The sequence below is a fragment of the Sceloporus occidentalis genome, unplaced genomic scaffold (assembly GCF_023333645.1).
Source record: "Sceloporus occidentalis isolate IW3139 unplaced genomic scaffold, rSceOcc1.0.p SCAF_111, whole genome shotgun sequence".
Lineage (NCBI taxonomy): Eukaryota > Metazoa > Chordata > Lepidosauria > Squamata > Phrynosomatidae > Sceloporus > Sceloporus occidentalis.
In genome coordinates this window covers 655157-675360 of record NW_028317091.1, presented here as the reverse complement: position 1 = coordinate 675360, position 20204 = coordinate 655157, and the positions used below count along the sequence as shown (strand labels likewise).

Below are 20204 nucleotides of genomic sequence, written 5' to 3'. Positions count from 1 at the left end.
CTGCTCCAGGTACAGTCAGCATGGACAGTGCACTGAAGTGTGACCTTCAATAGCTCAGCTGGTAGAGTGGAGGACTGTAGAAACCAATCAGACATCCTTAGGTCGCTGGTTCGATTCCAGCTCGAAGGAATGCTTTTTATTTTTGTGAGACGGGAAAAAAAATGGTAGGTTGATCCTACAGAGTGAAGAGTGGACTTTAGGTGCGAATTCCGTGGTCAGCAAAAGGACCACTTTATCTGGGAAGATCCAAAGAAACTATAACTCTGACGCATCTCACAAAGATCATTGGAACAGGAACTCATCAACTGCAGCCGCGGACTGACAGGCATTACAACTGTATTTTAAAATAAAAAGGTTCACCTCCTATAGGATCTGTGGATGCTTTGTCACATACACCATCCCATGTGGTCTAGTGGTTGGGATTCCTGGTTTTCACCCAGGCAGCTGGGGTTCGACTCCCGTTATGGGAAGCTAGTTTTTATTGGAACCCTATGTTGCTATCCATTTGCTAGTTGCTCAAAACAAATAGCATTAATCATATTCCACAACAACTAAAGCGCCTACCTTACCTGAATAGCCACCTCAAAATACTGGGCCAGATTCCTTACTTCTTTGGGCTGGTCAAGGAACATCAGAAAGGGGAGAAATAGATTAGAGAGATTATATAAAATGCAACAGGAGGAAAGATAATGAAAATGGAGAGATTAAAGAAAAGGAGGATAGATTAAAGAAAAGGAAGATAGATTAAATAAAAGGGATCGACTATGTGCTTGATTTTATACACCTGTTAGCAATGGATGTGGCTGAAATACCTAAACTCAATAATTTGAGAGGTAGCAGGATTGATACCCACATTCTCCACAAGCCAGTATTTTAATTTCTATTAAACTGTGTATTTAGAAATTTAAGGAGAGAACCTATTTTGCACTACATTCTCTCCACAAGTTAAACAATTGGTGGACTAGTGGACAAGAAATGTTTTTGAGTCTTTTCTCATTGATTGCATTTGCAACTATAAAGAGCTTTTCTTTTCCAATATGTAGGTGGCTAAGAAAACGCACTAACCCAAAGAGTATTGAAAAAGAAAACAAAAGGCTCACTTAGCGTTGAGTAGGTTTTTGTTGCTTTAATTCTCCCTCTCATCATTTCAAGTCTTTTTCAAAGACCAGCTTCCATTAGTGACACTTTTTCTCAACTGACAGGGTGCTAGGAATAAAATCAAAAGAGCGATTCCTGTGTCAAGTCCCGGTTAAATAACTCTTGTTGGGGTAAAGACAGTCTAGGAAGGTTTTATCAGTCGAAAGAAGTTGTTTATGGAATCGTTTAAGAAAGCTTGATTAATAGCTTCCGAGGAAGTATCCAAGGAGCCATCTTGTTGTCTGACTGCAGGAATAGTGGAGCGAGTTGATGTTGATCTGACTAATTTAGACAATAGTGTCCCCTCTTTATATGCATGTCGAAAGAGATCGGCTTCTCTGTATCGAATCTTTAAAAGGGATGCATTGTGAAGGAGAGTATCATAATTTAATTTGGCTTGTGTATAAGCGGCCTTGGAAGCAGGAGAGGGGTCGGTTATGAGTCTCCTCTTGGCTTTAGATAAGCTAAAGCTGAGCTTGTTGAGATTGGCAATAGTGTCCCTTTTCTTTTTTGTGACATAGGAGATTATATGACACCTGAGAGTAGCCTTCGCAGCGTCCCAGAAAAGTTGAGGGTTGTGTGAGTGTGTCTTATTATTCTCTTCATACTCAGCCCATGCCATCTGAAGGCTGTCCTGAAAGTCTTGTGATTTGTACAATAAAGGATTCATGCGCCAGTTAAAGGAGGAGAGTAAAGGGGGCCGAAATGTAAAGGACAGCGTGATGGGAGCATGATCCGAAATAAGGATGTCCAAGATCTGGGCTTTGCTAATATAATGTGAAAGGGTTGATGTACATAAAAAATAGTCAATTTTCGTAAAAGAATTATGGGGGTGGGAATAGAAAGTGAAATCTCGTTCACTGGGGTTTAAAATTCGCCATGTGTCGATGAGTTGTAACTGTCGACAGAGACGCACTATCGCGTTGCTTCGCGTTCCTGTTTTGGGGTGAGTCCCTCTACTATGATCTAATTTAGGGTCAGCCCATGTATTGAAGTCACCCCCAATTATCAAATTGTCACTATGCAGAGAGAGGAGCACCGCATTTAACGAATTAAAAAAATTGGCTTGCGAGTGGTTAGGAGCATACACATTACATATTACTAAGTGTCTACCCTGGATATTACACGATACTATTACATATCTCCCCTCTGGATCAGTAATAACTTTCAATATGGAGAGCTCAAGCTGACGGTGAAACAAAATAGACACTCCCCTGCCCCCATTTGGTCTTGATGCTCCCACCACCTCCTGCACCCATCCTCTCCTAAGCTTACAATGTTCCCCCATATCTGAGCAAGTTTCCTGTAACAAAGCAACATGAGCACCCAAGGTATTGAGATGCTTGAGACGTCTTGTGAGAAGTAGAGGTCGTGCTGGAAAAGGATTCAGCTCCATATGACGAATGCCCATGCTCGGTCTAACAAAACACAAAATGTAAGAGAACCATACAAATTGAAAAAACAACATGAAAAGTAAATAATTTGAACGTGGAGCTGACATATAGCGTACGCTCCATGGGGGGGCTGATACGAGGACAGCTGTAAGGCGAGAGTCCCTGTGAGGAGGAAAATATGTAGTGGTATGATATCAGGTCACCAACATCTATGAACGGCCATCCAAACGTTGTAGGAAGTCCATAGCATCCTCCGGAGAAGTGAACCAGTTGGTGTTGTCTCCGTAAACTACTTTAAGCTTGGCAGGGTATATCAAGGCGAATTTTATCTGGCGGGTATGAAGCTGAGAGCAGACTGGAGAGAACGCCTTTCGTTTAGAAGTCACTGTCGCCGAGAAATCCTGGAACAGCAGTAGCTTATGATTTTTATACAGGAGGGCTGGGGTGGCTCTGAACCCCGACATCAAGTCTTGTTTATCCTTGTAGTTGAGAAGTTTGAAGATTACTGGACGAGGTCTATCTTGTGCAGTCTGAGCGGGACGGCCAATTCTATGTGCCTTTCAATGTCGACGTGGAAAATTCTTTGCCATGCATCGATTCTGGGAGACCGATAAGGCACAGGTTATTACGTAGACTTCGGTTCTCCAAATCGTCCACCTTTTCATCTAGCAGTCTGATTGTATGCTGGAGATCTCCCACATCAGATTGGACTTGCATAGTAGTAGATTCTTGAGTGGAAATTCTTCCCTCCACCTCATCCATTCTGTCTATGGTGTGTTTTAAATCTTGTCGAACGGCCTCCAGGGTGGTCTGTAATCTGTCTAGTTTGCCTTCCAGTAAGGGCGAGAGCTTTTCCACCACTCTGATAGCAATAGAGTCACCTTCATCTTGAGTGGTGTCAGAATGGGTTAAATCCTGTGAGTCGTCAGGGTTGGTATCCATTATGGTTAATTTGGATTTTTTGGAGGACTTCTCCCTTTGTTGTTTAGTAGACATTGTCGTTTTATCGAGAAACTTCTCCATACACACACGGAAGTAGTAGCTGCACTTCTAGGTCAGGGAGTGTCTCCTATGCGAAGAATACTGAGACAGAGCATGGGAAGATATCTGTCTGAGAATAAGCACGTACAGATGTAGCACCTGTTAGTGAGGTGACGTCTAGGATGGGTGCACAATGAACAAGGATAATGGTGATAATGTTGGTGATGATAGTATTCAGAAGCAATAAACGATTTTCCTCATGAAGGTGGTCCTCTGGCCCCTGAATGCGATGTTAACCCATAACGAGACAGAGTGCCATGCAGGAAGAGAAGAGCATGGTACAATTAGCTGGTAAAGTGAGGGTTAAACAAAAAAGAATAATTGAAATGAAACAGCAGAAAAATAAAAAGCAAAAGTCTTTGACAGATTCCCAGAGCACCACAATGATTGTGACACTGGGATAGCACTTGTACTGTGTTTATGCAAGTAGAGAGAAAAATAAATAAAAATAAAATAGAGTATGGTAATGGCCCCTTCACTGGAGAAGGGAGGTTTTCCAGGAGTAGGCCTCAGAGTTTCCAGGAGCCGTATACAGTGAGGGAGGCACAACAAAATATAGGCAAACCGGCAGGTATTACCGTCAGTGAAAGTGTGATGCTCCGCTAGGCTGTAGGTAAGTGGTGTCACGTTTAGAGGCCCAAAGATTTCAGTGCTGTGCAGGTGTCATCCGGACCCCCGGCCGGTATCTGTCACCATCCGCGGGTATCCCTGCTTGTCGACTCGGAGTAGCCTTCTTGCCGCGTCGGGAGAACACCTATCATCGCCGCCGCAGCAAAATTAGTTGCAGGGAATCGTGTGTGAAGTGAGATTGTGCCAGATGTATCCCGGCGGCCCAGAGCCGAGATGAAGTGCGTGTTGTCAGAATGGCCGCCGACCGGAAGTCCACCAAGAAATGTTTTTGAGTCTTTTCTCATTGATTGCATTCGCAACTATAAAGAGCTATTCTTTTTCAATATGTAGGTGGCTAAGAAAACACACTAACCCAAAGAGTATTGAAAAAGAAAATTCTCATGAACTGCAGCCGCGGACTGACAGGCATTACAGCTGTATTTTAAAATAAAAAGGTTCACCTCCTATAGGATCTGTGGATGCTCTGTCACATACACCATCCCATGTGGTGTGTGCAGAGTGGCGACACTTATCCCATATGGTCTAGCGGTTAGGATTCCTGGCTTTCACCCAGGCGGCCCGAGTTCGACTCCCAGTATGGGAAGCTAGTTTTTATTGGAACCCTTTGTTGCTAGTTGGTCAAATCAAATAGCATTAATCATATTCCCCAACATCTAAAGCGCTCACCTTACCTGAATAGCCACCTCAAAATACTGGGGCAGATTCCTTACCTCTTTGGGCTGGTCAAGGAACATCAGAAACGGGAGGAATAGATTAGAGAGATTATATAAAAAGCAACAGGAGGAAAGATAATGAAAATGGAGAGATTAAAGAAAAGGAGTATAGATTAAAGAAAAGAGGAGAGGAAGTGACAAAAGGTAGCGGTAAAGAAAAAGTGGACAAACAGGGAGAGGTAAAGAGAAAGGGTTGGGAGATAAAGAGAACAAAGATAGATGAAGAGGAAAAGGGAGACATAATGCCAATGTCTGTCTAGGGAGATGGTCGACTATGTGCTTGATTTTATACACCTGTTAGCAATGGATGTGGCTGAAATACCTAAACTCAATAATTAGGGGTGTCCACATCCTTTCATAAAGTGTATATGTTTTATATGTCCCTTCAGAAAATTATGTAAAGGAAACTGTCACTGCGGGAAAAGTGAATTACACCGGACAAATTTATGGTAAAACCTGATCATACTGCTCTTGTTCTCAGGGCAGCCCCATCACCATGAGATGGGCATAAAGGGATCAAGTATTATATCTTCTATATCTGATGATTGCTGGAGGAAGGGTGGAATTCCTGAAACTGCCAGTGCTGCTCAGTTATCCCCAGTCTGGCCACCGACAACTTACAGGTAACTATCCGTACGAATCACAAAACAGGTGTATTTATAACAACATTACATTGTATGTATAGATTTTATAGCACCACAATATACTGACCAGGTATTTCATTTTATAGTTATAGTGAGTTCTGCATCAGGTTCAAACATATCATGGAAAAATCATCTCAAAATCCAAATTACAAACAAGAAAAACAAAGGAATACACTAAAGCAACAAAGCAAAAAGTATGTGAAGCACCAGTCATTTACCTGAAAGAAGGACATCAGTAGATTGACCACCATTTTCTTGACTAGGCCAAGACCTAGGGCAACAGCACCACCTTCTGGTACAAAACTGAGGAGCAGATTGCCCTCTTTGGTGATGAATCATCGGTTCTGTATTTTAAATGGGAATAAGGAAAATAAGTGTTTCTACCCAGTTTCGAACCGGGGACCTTTATTGCATGAGGCGAATGTTACAACCGCTACGCCAAAGAAGCTTAAGTGCAGTAATAAGCCAGGCCAGAGAAGAGGATCTGTTACCTTCGTTGTATATCAGACTGGATCTAACTCACATTATCCTAAAACTCAAGGGTCTCAAAACCCAGCCTTTCCCAGGACATCATCAGCAGGGTTCATTTTTATGAAATTAAAGAAAACGTTACGCAACCTCCATAGAAAGTGAGCATCCTCTGAGTGCTGCTGAGTCTGAGCGCAGGGATATGACATCATTTCCCACAAACAAAAAATGGCTTTGGAAAAAAACGGGAGGAAAATGTTTTTTTTTCTCATAATTTTTTTGGTTTTTTTTCCAGACCTTCCCATCTCTAGATTAAAAGCCTATCTCTCCATCCAGCGTTGGTGGTGTAGTGGTGAGCATAGCTGCCTTCCATGCAGTTACCCCGTGTTCGATAGTGGTGAGCATAGCTGCCTTGCAAACAGTTGACTGGGGTTCGATTCCAGGCCAAGGCAAATGTTTTTTTTACACATCTGGGTCTATTCAGTAAGTTTCAAACCGTTTGCAATTTTAACCCTTCCACTTGATGTAGCTTGTAACACAATGCATACCATGTTGGTGAGGGAGGGGCTGATTCAGGTACAGTCAGCATGGACAGCGCACTGAAGCATGACCTTCCATATCTCAGCTGGTAGAGCGGAGGACTGTAGAAAATAATCAGACATCCTTAGGTCACTGGTTCGATTCCGGCTCGAAGGAAGCTTTTTATTTTTGTGAGACGGGAAAAAAAATGGTAGGTTGATCCTACAGAGTGAAGAGTGGACTTTAGGTGCGAATTCCGTGGTCAGCAAAAGGACCACTTTATCTGGGAACATCCAAAGAAACTATAACTCTGACGCATCTCACAAAGATCATTGGAACAGGAACTCATCAACTGCAGCCGCGGACTGACAGGCATTACAACTTTATTTTAAAATAAAAAGGTTCACCTCCTATAGGATCTGTGGATGCTCTGTCACATACACCATCCCATGTGGTGTGTGGAGGGCGCAGACACGTATCCCATATGGTCTAGCGGTTAGGATTCCTGGTTTTCACCCAGGTGGCCCGGGTTCGACTCCCGGTATGGGAAGCTAGATTTTACTGGAACCCTATGTTGCTAGTTGGTCAAATCAAATAGCATTAATCATATTCCCCAACATCTAAAGCGCTCACCTTACCTGAATAGCCACCTCAAAATACTGGGCCAGATTCCTTACATCTTTGGGCTCTTCAAGGAACATCAGAAAGGGGAGAAATAGATTAGAGAGATTATATAAATTGCTAACAGGAGGAAAGATAATGAAAATGGAGAGATTAAAGAAAAGGAGGATAGATTAAAGAAAAGGGGAGAACTTCTGGGAGGTGGGCCCTTGAGATGGCCGATTTTTAGATGAGCTCCGTGAGGGCTAGCGCAATCGATATCTATCCATGCATACAACTTATTTTTTTTTACCTGATTCATTAGGTAAATTGGCTAGTGGGTCTATTGGATCTGCTGCCCTCTTTCTTTCACTCCCCGGGAGCCCGTGTGCGCACTGCACGTGTTAGGCCTGGAGTGAGGTTCTACCTCCACTCTGCCGTTCTGTCTCCGGCTGCATAGCTGGGCTGTCACGCTATTTACTGGCTTTCGGCCGTCTACTTCTCCTACCCTGCGGACAATCCGGGATCGGTGAGCTTTGGCCTACGGTTCAGCCTGCTTTCCGGAGCTGCGGTACTTACCGTGGTCGCGTTGTGCCGGCGGGTTCTCCAGTGGCTGTCTCCTTGCTCCACGTGCGCTTGGTGAGGGCCTCTGCTGTCCCGTGGACTCTTCTGTGTCTCCTCGGCTGATCTGCACCAACGACCGCTCTGCATCTGCGGCTGTGCTTCTCTGTGCTCGCGATCCCGTCTGCTGCTGTTCGACGACTCAGTTCTACGCTGATTTACACCACACGTATTCTATCCTGCGGCTGATCTCATTGCACGGTCAGGTAGGCCCTGGCAGCATCCCTGCGGGGCTGATTTCCTTTTGTTATTTTACTTTCTGATCTTTATTTTCATTGCCCATTAGCTAGTAAGGGTTACGGGAAGGAGTTAGTTAGGTTGGGTGGGTTGGGAAGGGTTACCAAAGGGTTAATAAAGGGTTTGTTGTTTTTTTTTGTTTATTCCTAATTAGTTAGGTAAGGGTTCTGGTTGGGCTCTAGTTAGGTTGGGAGGTTTGGGCACGGTTTTTGGGGGGTGTGCGTCACAAGAGTCTCAGGACTTCGCTAACTCTCAGGCCTCAGTGGCTTCATACAGCTGGACTACTCCTGCTTCGCTTTACGGATGTTCTCCTCACTTATTTAGACGGGGATTGGTTGGGCTCTAGTCAGGTGGGGTGGAGGGGAAAGGGTTTTTTTTTTGGTTTTTATTCTTTCATTTTTGGGGGTTGTGTTATCGTTTCTTTTCTCTGAGATTGCAGGGCTGCGCTCCCTGTTTCTATGATATATTGATCTGTGTTCATACATGCTCTGCTACTTTTTATTGTCAAGGGATCTGTGATCCAGCTGTGCACACTGTGTCTGCCCCCATATTTCTCTTCTTACTTGTGTTACCCTATTTTCTTCTACTCTTGGGGGGGGGAGTTCCTCACGACTCCTTGCCTACACATGGAAAAATATATGGATCCGCCGCCTAAAACGTCCACCCGGCAAAGTAAGACAAGAGATAAATCCACGGTGACCCTTAGGCCTCCACCTTCCCTTGGGTCGACCGCTGTTGCAGCAAAGGGGCACCCTGTGTCCGGCGCTTCCTTAAAAGATCCACTGACGACTCAAGACCTTGTTGAAGTTATATCCCCGCTCTTGGACGCTAAGCTTGACAAATTGTCTGGTTCTATTAATGCCGTTCTCGCTGAATTGGTCTCTCAGGGCCAGAGGATTACCACGCTAGAATCCAGGGTCTCTGATGTGGAAGATGAGCATGTTTCCATGGCTACTTCCCTCCGTTCGCAGGATCTGCTAATCTCATCACTACAGGAACGTATTGATGATCTTGAAAATCGTAGCAGACGCAATAACTTGCGTTTAGTCGGCCTGCCTGAGGAGGTTAAGGACACAGCGTTACACGACCTAGTTACGACCTGGCTCCCCAAGTCCCTGGGCCTGGCGTTTCCTCAGGGTGAATTGGTCATTGAATGAGTGCACCGTATTGGTCAGCTTCCTGCCTCTGCTACGTCTCGTCCCAGGGCGGTGATTTTTCGTGTCCTAAACTATACCGACAAGGTTGGGGGGGCTGGCTGGGACCTCCCTAGCCCGACCTGTTCTGGCTTATTCTCTGCTTTGTCTCTTCCTCCGCGGGGTATCGGGTAATAACCCGGCTCCGTTGCCGTAATTGCCATGATGCTATCCGATAATAGGTGTGATGCGCCTTCTTCCTTGCGTATTGTTTCGTGGAATGTTGAAGGTTTAAACACCCCTGTTACGCGTAAAAAGGTTCTCACCCATCTTAAGCGTCTGCGTCCGGATGTTATTTACCTCCAAGAAACCCACTGGTGTGACCCTGACAGAAACACGCTAAAGGCGCCGTGGCTGCGCGCTTGTTATTCTGCTATGTACACCAAGAAATCTAGGGGTGCCGCTATCCTACTTTCCAAAAGGTTACCTTTCGTAGTCGAATCAGAGATTGCTGACCAGGACGGGAGGTATATTATTCTTACAGTCAAGTTGTTTAATGAAACCTTTACTTTTGTTAATATATACGCTCCAAATTCTGCCCAGTCCATTTTTTTGGCCAAAGTTTATTCGATGTTGCTGGAGCTGTCGGCCCCTAACGTAATTTTGGGAGGTGATTTTAACTTGGTGGCTAATGTTTCCTTAGACGTCTCTGGAGCTTCCTCCCGCCCTCTGGGACTATCCTCCCTTCCCATGCTGGATCACCTCCGCCTGCGGGATGCTTGGAGGTTTCTTAATCCCACCGATAAGCAATATACGTTCTACTCTCATCCCCATGATTCGTTTTCCAGGCTGGACTACCTGTTCCTGCCTGAATTATTCCTACATAGGTTAAAGGCTGCCCACATAGGCCAAATAGTGATCTCTGACCATGTTCCTATCTGGATTGAGGTGTCTCTCGCTTCCCCATATCAGATGTCCCGTAATTTGAGGTTTCCTAGCTACCTTTATTCTTCGGAAGCGTTTAAGCAATTCCTGATTGTCAAATGGAATGACTACGCTGATGATAACCATATTCATCTGGACGACCCTGATTTATTCTGGGGTGCTTCCAAACCAGTTCTAAGGGGCCACATTATTGCATATGTTGTGGGACGCAGGAGAGAGGCCGAAGCTAAACTTGTCCGATTTACGGAAGATCTCTCTGCGGCGTATGTTGCTCATAAAACTCATCCTAGTCCAGCTACCCTGAAAACGTATAAAGAAATTAAATCTCTTTATGATGCCTGGGTTACTGAGAAGGCGCAGCTTTCTCATAATTACACTCGTAACGCCTTTTTTCCCTGGGGTAAAAGGCCCGGTAAGCTTTTGGGCAACCTTATCCGCCACTCTAAATCTAAATATCATAGTGTAACTCAGCTTTGAGATGGTTCTCGATCGGTTGTGACTGAACCCAATAAAATCACACAGCTCTTTGCCGATTATTTTGAGGATTTTTATTCCTCCGAATCCAATGATCCTGACATGATGCTTCAGATGTTTCGGCAGGCTGATATCCCTAAATTAACGCCTGACGACCGAGACCGCCTGGTCAAACCGTTTACCCCCTCCGAGATTGCTGCGGCCATAAAATCCCTTCCTAACGGTAAATCCCCGGGACCAGATGGGCTGGGAGCCGAATATTATAAATTGCTTTCTACTTATTTACCGACGCATCTCACTGATGTTTTTAATGGATTTCTACAAGGAAAGATACCCCCGAAGGAATTTACGGCTTCCCGGATTATAGTCCTCCCGAAACCTAACAGGGACCCTGCCTTGCTATCCTCTTATCGCCCCATCTCCCTGCTGAACCAGGATCTTAAAATATACGCCAAAATGATGGCTTCTCGGCTGCAACCTGTTTTAATGAAACTTACCTCCCCCTCTCAAACGGGTTTTGTTAAGGGTCGCCACTCTACGCGAAATATTAGAGGCCTTATTTCGGCAATTTTACTGCTAAAATTACCAATAGCAAAGCCTCTATCGTCATTAGTTGTGACGCTGATAAGGCTTTTGACAGAATTTCCTGGCCTTATCTTGTTAGTTTCTTTAAATTCCATCATTTTGGTTTACCCTTTATACAGATGTTTCGAGCACTGTATCATTTGCCTATGGCTCAAGTAACCGTGAATAATGTGAATTCCCGCTGGTTCTCTCTAGGCAGGGGTACTTGTCAGGGCTGTCCTTTGTCCCCTCTTCTTTTTAACCTAGCACTTGAGCCCCTCATACGAGTGATAGAACGTTCCGCTGCGCTTGTGGGTATCCGGATAGGTGATGTTGAGCTTAAAATCGCTGCCTTTGCAGACGATCTTTTATTATATCTTTCTAACCCCAAAGCGGCAATGCCATTCCTTCTTAACCTATTTGATTGTTTTCATAAAGCCTCGGGATTTCTAATCAATGAACTCAAAACCGAGGCGCTTCCCATTTTCCCTCAGGCTAAATGTGGCTGGGGAGGGACGTTCCCCTTTAACTGGACCCAACATCCCTTTTTGAAGTATTTGGGTCTCATTATCCCAACAAATTTGGCGCACCTTTATAAGCTGAACTTTTCCCCTCTGTTGCGTCAAATGGAGGATTCTTTAAAAACCTGGTCCAAATTTAACCTCTCCTTCTTGGGACGATGTCACTTGTACAAAATGGCCTTTTTCCCCAAGCTTTTATATCCGATCCAAATGCTGCCTATTACCTTAAGGGAAAAAGATGTTCAACATCATAATGCACTGCTGCGTAAATTCCTGTGGTGCAATAAAAAAGCCAGAATTTCGCTGCTTAAACTCCAACAGCCTGCTCGCAATGGAGGGGTGAACTTACCCAATCTATTAGACTATAATTTGGCGTCTAACTATCGCTTCGCGGCTGATTGGTTGCGTGGCGGGTCTAAATTCACCAATGTGACCCTGGAGCAACATCTATCTCCAACCATTTCTTTGGCCTCTCTCCTGCATCTATCTAAAGCTGACCTTCCCCTGGAGGCTGTCTCCAACCCATTGCTGTATCACACTTTAAAGGCTTGGGGGCGTGTTAGGCGGCGCCTGGGCTTGGAGGTTCATTACTCTAAATTTCTGCCATTGATCCGTAACCCGCACTTCCAGCATGGGAGGGAGGATGTTGTCTTTCGACGCCTGGCCCGGGAAGGGGGTCGTGCCGTTGGCGATTTTCTGGACCCACGGGAGGGTAAATTGTTGTCTTTTTTGCGGCTCCAATCTAAATTCCCTACTGTTAACGTTCACCCCATTCACTACCTTCAACTCCGTAATTATATTAACACATTGCTTCCTTATCTTTCTGGGGCTAATTCTAACAATCCCTTAGACCAGGTAACGATATTGTCCCCCGTTATAATGCTCAGGATGTCCACAATTTATAATTTGATCAGGCCTGCCATTGATTGGGAGTCCCAGGGTGCAGGTCTTCCCTCCTGGAGGGCTGATTTTCCGAATTTAACGTCAAACCGGATTCTTCAGGCGTTTATGTTTAATGCTAAAGTCCTGGTTTCTAGGGACTATAGTGAAATGTTCCTCAAGATTGTGCATAGAGCGTATGTCACCCCTAAACTTCGGTTTTTGATGGGTTTAGCGGATCACTCCCGATGCTTAAAATGTCAGTTACCCGAGGCGGACCTCCTGCATGGCTTGTGGTCTTGTAGCTTTATTGTCCCATTTTGGAAAGCTCTACAATCCTACATCAATGACACTCTGGGCATTCGTTTTGTGTTATCTGTTGAATGGGCTATTTTTGGTATATTCTCTGACCACATTTCCCCACCTGTAGCGAGGGCTAAATTTCTCCTGCTCATTGTTTCCGCAGTGGCAAAGCGGGCAATACTATCTCAATGGATTGCTCCACAGCCTCCACTGCTTCCTATGGTCCTGTCACGTCTGCATTTCTTGTTTCAGATGGACTGGCTCGAAGCTGTTCTCCATAAGGAGAGCAAGGTCAAGTATCTTTTCAATCGCTGGTCCCCATTTATTGCAACATTAGATAGCACTACCAGATTGTCATTGTTCCAAACGTTCAACGCCACAGAGTGGTATTGTCTCCAGGTCCTGAAAGGTATTTGTCCCATTCCGGGGTTCTGACCTAGTTGTGGGTTGGGGCGTCTCTGGGTTGCGGTCCGGTGTTCTGTGACTGAGGAGGTGTTGTTACCTATATTGTATGTCTTATTGGAATTGTGCATTACTTGTACCTGTACGCATCTAATTTGTTACCATGTCTATTTGTACCATTGTTCTTCTGCTGTATGCTTTGTTTTCTCCATGTAATAAAGAAGTTACAAAAAAAAAAAGTGGTTCCACACTTCTTTTACCTTCGTTGTATATCAGACTGGATCTAACTCACATTATCCTAAAACTCAAGGGTCACAAAACCCAGCCTTTCCCAGGACATCATCAGCAGGGTTCATTTTTATGAAATTAAAGAAAACGTTACGCAACCTCCATAGAAAGTGAGCATCCTCTGAGTGCTGCTCAGTCTGAGCGCCGGGATATGACATCATTTCCCACAAACAAAAAATGGCTTTGGTAAAAAACGGGAGGAAAATGGTTTTTTTTGCTCATGTTTTTTTTTCAAGACCTTCCCATCTCTAGATTAAAAGCCTATCTCTTCATTGGAATTGTGCATTACTTGTACCTGTACGCATCTAATTTGTTACCATGTCTATTTGTACCATTGTTCTTCTGCTGTATGCTTTGTTTTCTCCATGTAATAAAGAAGTTATAAAAAAAAAAAGTGGTTCCACACTTCTTATACCTTCGTTGTATATCAGACTGGATCTAACTCACATTATCCTAAAACTCAAGGGTCTCAAAACCCAGCCTTTCCCAGGACATCATCAGCAGGGTTCATTTTTATGAAATTAAAGAAAACGTTACGCAACCTCCATAGAAAGTGAGCATCCTCTGAGTGCTGCTGAGTCTGAGCGCCGGGATATGACATCATTTCCCACAAACAAAAAATGGCTTTGGTAAAAAACGGGAGGAAAATGTTTTTTTTTCTCATGTTTTTTTTGTTTTTTTCGCCTATTACTCCGTCCAGCGTTGGTGGTATAGTGGTGAGCATGGCTGCCTTCCAGGCAGTTGACCCGGGTTCGATTCCCGGTATGGGAAGATAGTTTTTATTGGAACCCTATGTTGCTAGTTGGTCAAATCAAATAGCATTAATCATAATCCCCGGGGTTCAATTTCCGGCCAACGCAAAATTTTTTTTTTACACATCCGGGTCTATTCAGTAAGTTTCAAGCCGTTTGCAATGTTAACCCTTCAACTTGATGTAGCTTGTAACACAACGCATACCATGTTGGTGAGGGAGGGGCTGATCCAGGTACAGTCAGCATGGACAGCACACTGAAGCATGACCTTCGATAGCTCAGCTGGTAGAGCGGAAGACTGTAGAAAATAATCAGACATCCTTAGGTCGCTGGTTTGATTCTGGCTCGAAGGAAGCTTTTTATTTTTGTGAGACGGGAAAAAAATGGTAGGTTGATCCTACAGAGTGAAGAGTGGACTTTAGGTGCGAATTCCTTGGTCAGCAAAAGGACCACTTTATCTGGGAAGATCTAAAGAAACTATAACTCTGACGCATCTCACAAAGATCATTGGAACAGGAACTCATGAACTGCAGCCGCGGACTGACAGGCATTACAGCTGTATTTTAAAATAAAAAGGTTCACCTCCTATAGGATCTGTGGATGCTCTGTCACATACACCATCCCATGTGGTGTGTGCAGGGTGGAGACACGTATCCTATATGGTCTAGCGGTTAGGATTCCTGGTTTTCACCCAGGCGGCCCGGGTTCGACTCCCGGTATGGGAAGCTAGTTTTTATTGGAACCCTTTGTTGCTAGTTGGTCAAATCAAATAGCATTAATCATATTCCCCAACATCTAAAGCGCTCACCTTACCTGAATAGCCACCTCAAAATACTGGGGCAGATTCCTTACCTCTTTGGGCTGGTCAAGGAACATCAGAAACGGGAGGAATAGATTAGAGAGATTACATAAAAAGCAACAGGAGGAAAGATAATGAAAATGGAGAGATTAAAGAAAAGGAGGATAGATTAAAGAAAAGGGGAGAGGAAGTGACAAAAGGTAGCGGTAAAGAAAAAGTGGACAAACAGGGAGAGGTAAAGAGAAAGGGTTGGGAGATAAAGAGAACAAAGATAGATGAAGAGGAAAAGGGAGACATAATGCCAATGTCTGTCTAGGGAGATGGTCGACTATGTGCTTGATTTTATACACCTGTTAGCAATGGATGTGGCTGAAATACCTAAACTCAATAATTAGGGGTGTCCACATCCTTTCATAAAGTGTATATGTTTTATATGTAATATGTATAATTTGTCCCTTCAGAAAATTATGTAAAGGAAACTGTCACTGCGGGAAAAGTGAATTACACTGGACAAATTTATGGTAAAACCTGATCATACTGCTCTTGTTCTCAGGGCAGCCCCATCACCATGAGATGGGCATAAAGGGATCAAGTATTATATCTTCTATATCTGATGATTGCTGGAGGAAGGGTGGAATTCCTGAAACTGCCAGTGCTGCTTAGTTATCCCCAGTCTGGCCACCGACAACTTACAGGTAACTATCCGTACGAATCACAAAACAGGTGTATTTATAACAACATTACATTGTATGTATAGATTTTATAGCACCACAATATACTGACCAGGTATTTCATTTTATAGTTATAGTGAGTTCTGCATCAGGTTCAAACATATCATGGAAAAATCATCTCAAAATCCAAATTACAAACAAGAAAAACAAAGGAATACACTAAAGCAACAAAGCAAAAAGTATGTGAAGCACCAGTCATTTACCTGAATGAAAGACATCAGTAGATTGACCACCATTTAGAAACTTTAGCAGAGAACCTATTTTGCACTACGTTCTCTCCACAAGTTAAACATTTGGTGGACTAGAGGACAAGAAATGTTTTTGAGTCTTTTCTCATTGATTGCATTCGCAACTATAAAGAGCTTTTGTTTTCTTATATGTAGGTGGCTAAGAAAACACAGTAACCCAAAGAGTATTGAGAAAGAAAGCAAAAGGCTCGCTTAACGTCGAGTAGGTATTTGTTGTGAGAGGTAGCAGGATTGATACCCCCATTCTCCAGTTTCTTTTTAGTGGCAGTAATTGAGAGGAGTACTAGTAATTTTGCAAGAAGTCAGATTTATTGTACTATGTCTTATCAGTTAAACATTGTGTTTGTTGGAGGTGAGGTTCATGACGTTGTAAAGATACAGATATAACGCCTTTCATTATATCTACAGATATAATGTCTTATCTTCCCTCCATACGATACATGTTGGGATCCTTAACCTTGTCTGATAATTTGCATTTTAGAGGGACAGAGATGAGCTCAGCCATTTTACTAATGAATAATAAAAGGTGTTCTCCTTTAAGGCAGTAAAGGTCCTTAACAGTAATTGGCACATATAAAACAGCTATGCGAAGTCTGTCCTTAAAGACATTTGAGCTAGAAACTGTAGCCCTGCCGTTGCCCTCTTCCTTTGTGGTCTGAACATTTGTAAAGCTTATTGGGTGCTTTACTGCTGTCCTTTAGTTTTTGAAGAGACCCACATTCCACATGGTTTATTTTTTGTTTTTTTATGAAATGATAAAAAAAAGTCCTTCGAGCCGGAATCGAACCAGCGACCTAAGGATGTCTGGGAATTACCTACAGTCCTCCGCTCTACCAGCTGAGCTATCGAAGGCTTGCATAGTGATGCTGCCTAAACCAATACTGCTCTTACACAGATCACACCTGCATAATGTGGGTAACCATGACAACATGAAAGCGAGAGAGAGAATTTAAGGATAATTTCATGGCCAAAGACCCTCTCTTTCTCTTAACCCCTTAATGACAAAGCCAGTACATGTACGGGCTCATAATGCATTGTTTTCATGGGTTTTGGGACCGCCATTGTCCTTAAGAGGTTAACATAAAATGTATTAGCATTAAGCTCTCCTATTGATTAAAATTTGCCAATCGGATTAATAGGTTTTTAATAGGTTTTCGTTATTATAATTACAACTGATTTGTTTGGTTTCAATTTTTTTTACAGATTTTTTCCCATTATATACCACTAAGGGGCGCTCTTGTCTAAGCAATTATTAAACAGAACTCATCTAGTGTCCAGGAATCTACTAATTTTTCGTTCCTTATCTACTGGAGGTTAAATCAGTTTGATTGCCTTAACAAAAATCCTGTAACCAGAATGGAGTTTTCTCTCCCTTAAAAATACTCTTATTACCGGATCCAGAGTACATGCCAGACAAAAGACAATTCTATAAATGATAGACAGATACAATATAGTATTCTCCTATATAAAATAAACAAAATAAAGATCTAGGTATAAAATATTATATCAATCTTATTAAAAATAAATATAATATAAAAAAGCAAAGTTATAAAATTACTTAAGGGGAAGTCATCGAGGGGAATGGGATACGAAAATAGAATAGCTGGGGCTGCATCTTTTACATAAAGTATTTCATTGTTTTATATGTTTGTTTATTTGACCATAAACAAGGGACAGAAAACATACAGTGGTTATTATGGTTCTCTTTTTTAAACCCCTTTCTAAAATAACTGATCTACCCACAGTCACATGTGCCTCCCTCTCCAACCATCTCAAACCTCTTCTTTCTCCCATCTGGGTCGGCATATCTGGGAATTTCTAGGTATGGGGTTTTTGTTTATTAATCTATAATTATTCTTTTTATTCAAGAACTGATTTGCTTCTGGTAACTGATTCCTGCCTGTTCATGGTTAATAAATAGGACATTAACGCGATCTCCTGGTTCAGACTGTCTTGATATCTAATGATGAATACCCCACGAATCAGGGATTGGAAAGCTTTTCTTTCAGCTATAACCTATCCACAAAAGGCACAACATGTCTAAAATTTTGAAAAAGAAGACATCCGAAGCCCAATGAACGGTGGGCTTGAACCGCCAACCTAAGGGCACAGAGTGCAATCCCACAGTTCATGACTGTTAAATCAAATGGAAAATGTATTGTAACCCCTATAGAGAAGTGTTTTAGTGTATGTCTTCACATAGTGGCAGTATATAGTATAGTGTAGTATAGTAGGTTGAAAAAAAGACTTTAGTCCATCGAGTTTAACCTTTCACACATACTTTGTTCTAAAGTTGATCCAAAAGAAGGCAAAAAAACCCTACTTGGGGCAATTACCAATTATGCCACAACAGGAAAAAATATGATTGATTCCATAGTGGCAATCAGATTACTTGTTGGATCAACTTGCTAATACTACTGTCCTTTTAACAGTTGGAGCCCTTTATGTTCTGCTTAACCAGGACCTTTCCTAAAAATATCCACAGAGTTACATAATACAACACCCAGAGAATTCCATTCTTACTGTGAAGAACCCTTTCCTCTGCTGATGCTGAAATCTCCTTTCCCCGTGTCTTTTGTAGAGACCTTTTGGTGAATAGATCACTAGAGAGCTGTTTATACTGACCTTGTATGTATTTGTACAATGTGATCAGATCGCCTCTTAGACATCTCTTTTCAAGTGAAAACAAGTTCACTTTTTCTAGCGTTTCTTCATAACTAAGGAATTCTCCATTCCTTTCATTAACGTTGTAGCCACCTCTGCACTTTCTCCAGCTCTATAACATCCTTCTTAAAAACAGGTTTCCCAAAATTGCCCGGCATATTCAAGGTGAGGCCTCACCATTGCTGTATGAAGAGCTAAAATTATATTTTCATCTTGTGATTTAATACTCCTCTTTATGCTCTAGATTGTAAGCTCCTGCGCGCCCTCCTCACCTGTTGTCTCTGTAAGTCAAATTGTTATGTTACATCCTACTTGTTGTGTACTGTCTACCCATTGTACAGCGCTACGGAATTTGATGGCGCTATATAAAACAATAAATAATAATAATAATAATAATAATATGCCAATACCTTACTGGGTATTGCAGCCACTGACTGGCGCTGCACTTTGTTGTTAAGTCTCTGGTCTACAATTATACCCAAATCCTTCTCATTTTCTGCTATTCCCAATGCAATGCCCTTTAGAGTGTAAGCTGCAAGCTTATTTTTGGTGCCAAAGTGCATAACCTTACACTTATCTATATCGAATCTCATCTGCCACTTATATATCAAAATTGTAAGTGTGAAAATTAAATTTTTTTGTGCAGGAATTTGCATCATTAAACAGAGAACACCCTTTTTGTTGCCTATTTTCTTTTTGTCAGTGTCACATAATTGCCCTATGAATTGCAATATGAAGCAAGTATTGCAACAAACGTATTAACCCTTGATGATGACATAACCCTACTACGTCTGCATGCATTCATTGACCTCCAGGCTCCCCTTCATCATCAGACAAACAGGGACCATGTGCTTCAGATATCCTGCTTTAAGCATGCACTTAAGCCCCCAACCAACAGGACGTCCCCATCTGCTCCTGGTGCGCCACCTACCAGAGGGGGATGCGGAAGCCAATTACCTCCCTCTCACCATTCTCCAGACTGCCACTTCAGTCCCGTTCCTTTTCCTGCAGTCATCAGGAATCAACTGCCGCCTTGCTCTTAGTTTGGCCTTCCCTGGAGGACCCTCTGCTCTGACATAGGTGCCCTGGGCCGCCATCACGTTGAGACTTAGTCTTGAAGGAAGCTGCGTTTGTCTCCCTCCTGGTGCCCATAAAGTCCCTGTTGAAAGCTGTGAAGCATAATCCCCTCCATCTGATCCTGAAGCATGCTCATCCATTTTGGAGGGCATACACCTGGGTCTAAGCGAGCATCCCTTCAAATCTCAGATCAGCCATCAGATAAGGTTCTACTTCTTTCTATATGCAATATTCTCCTAAACACTCCATTCCAAAATTCTATAAAGGGATAAGTACACTGCCCTCACCTCTAAATGCTATTTTAAACTGAAAGGACGCTTATGAATTCATTTACATAACCAAAGAAAACACTTTTATTGGTCCACATGACTTTGTATGGAACTTGTATCTTAACATCAAGGAAATTTACCCACATTATCT

The 20204-nt window shown here is 42.9% G+C and overlaps 5 non-coding genes across 5 annotated transcripts; 4 read left to right on the top strand and 1 right to left on the bottom strand.

The window, feature by feature from the left end:
* The first annotated feature begins 43 nt into the window (after positions 1-43).
* Positions 44-129, top strand: TRNAY-GUA (transfer RNA tyrosine (anticodon GUA)). Its single transcript is given in 2 exon segments — positions 44-80; positions 94-129. It is a non-coding gene; the product is annotated as a tRNA-Tyr (tRNA).
* A 4584-nt stretch (positions 130-4713) lies between these two features.
* TRNAE-UUC (transfer RNA glutamic acid (anticodon UUC)) lies at positions 4714-4785 on the top strand. Its single transcript has one exon. It is a non-coding gene; the product is annotated as a tRNA-Glu (tRNA).
* Positions 4786-7024: 2239 nt separating this feature from the next.
* TRNAE-UUC (transfer RNA glutamic acid (anticodon UUC)) lies at positions 7025-7096 on the top strand. The gene has a single exon. It is a non-coding gene; the product is annotated as a tRNA-Glu (tRNA).
* A 7822-nt stretch (positions 7097-14918) lies between these two features.
* TRNAE-UUC (transfer RNA glutamic acid (anticodon UUC)) lies at positions 14919-14990 on the top strand. The gene has a single exon. It is a non-coding gene; the product is annotated as a tRNA-Glu (tRNA).
* Positions 14991-16809: 1819 nt separating this feature from the next.
* On the bottom strand, positions 16810-16895 carry TRNAY-GUA (transfer RNA tyrosine (anticodon GUA)). The gene is given in 2 exon segments: positions 16810-16845; positions 16859-16895. It is a non-coding gene; the product is annotated as a tRNA-Tyr (tRNA).
* Positions 16896-20204: the final 3309 nt, after the last annotated feature.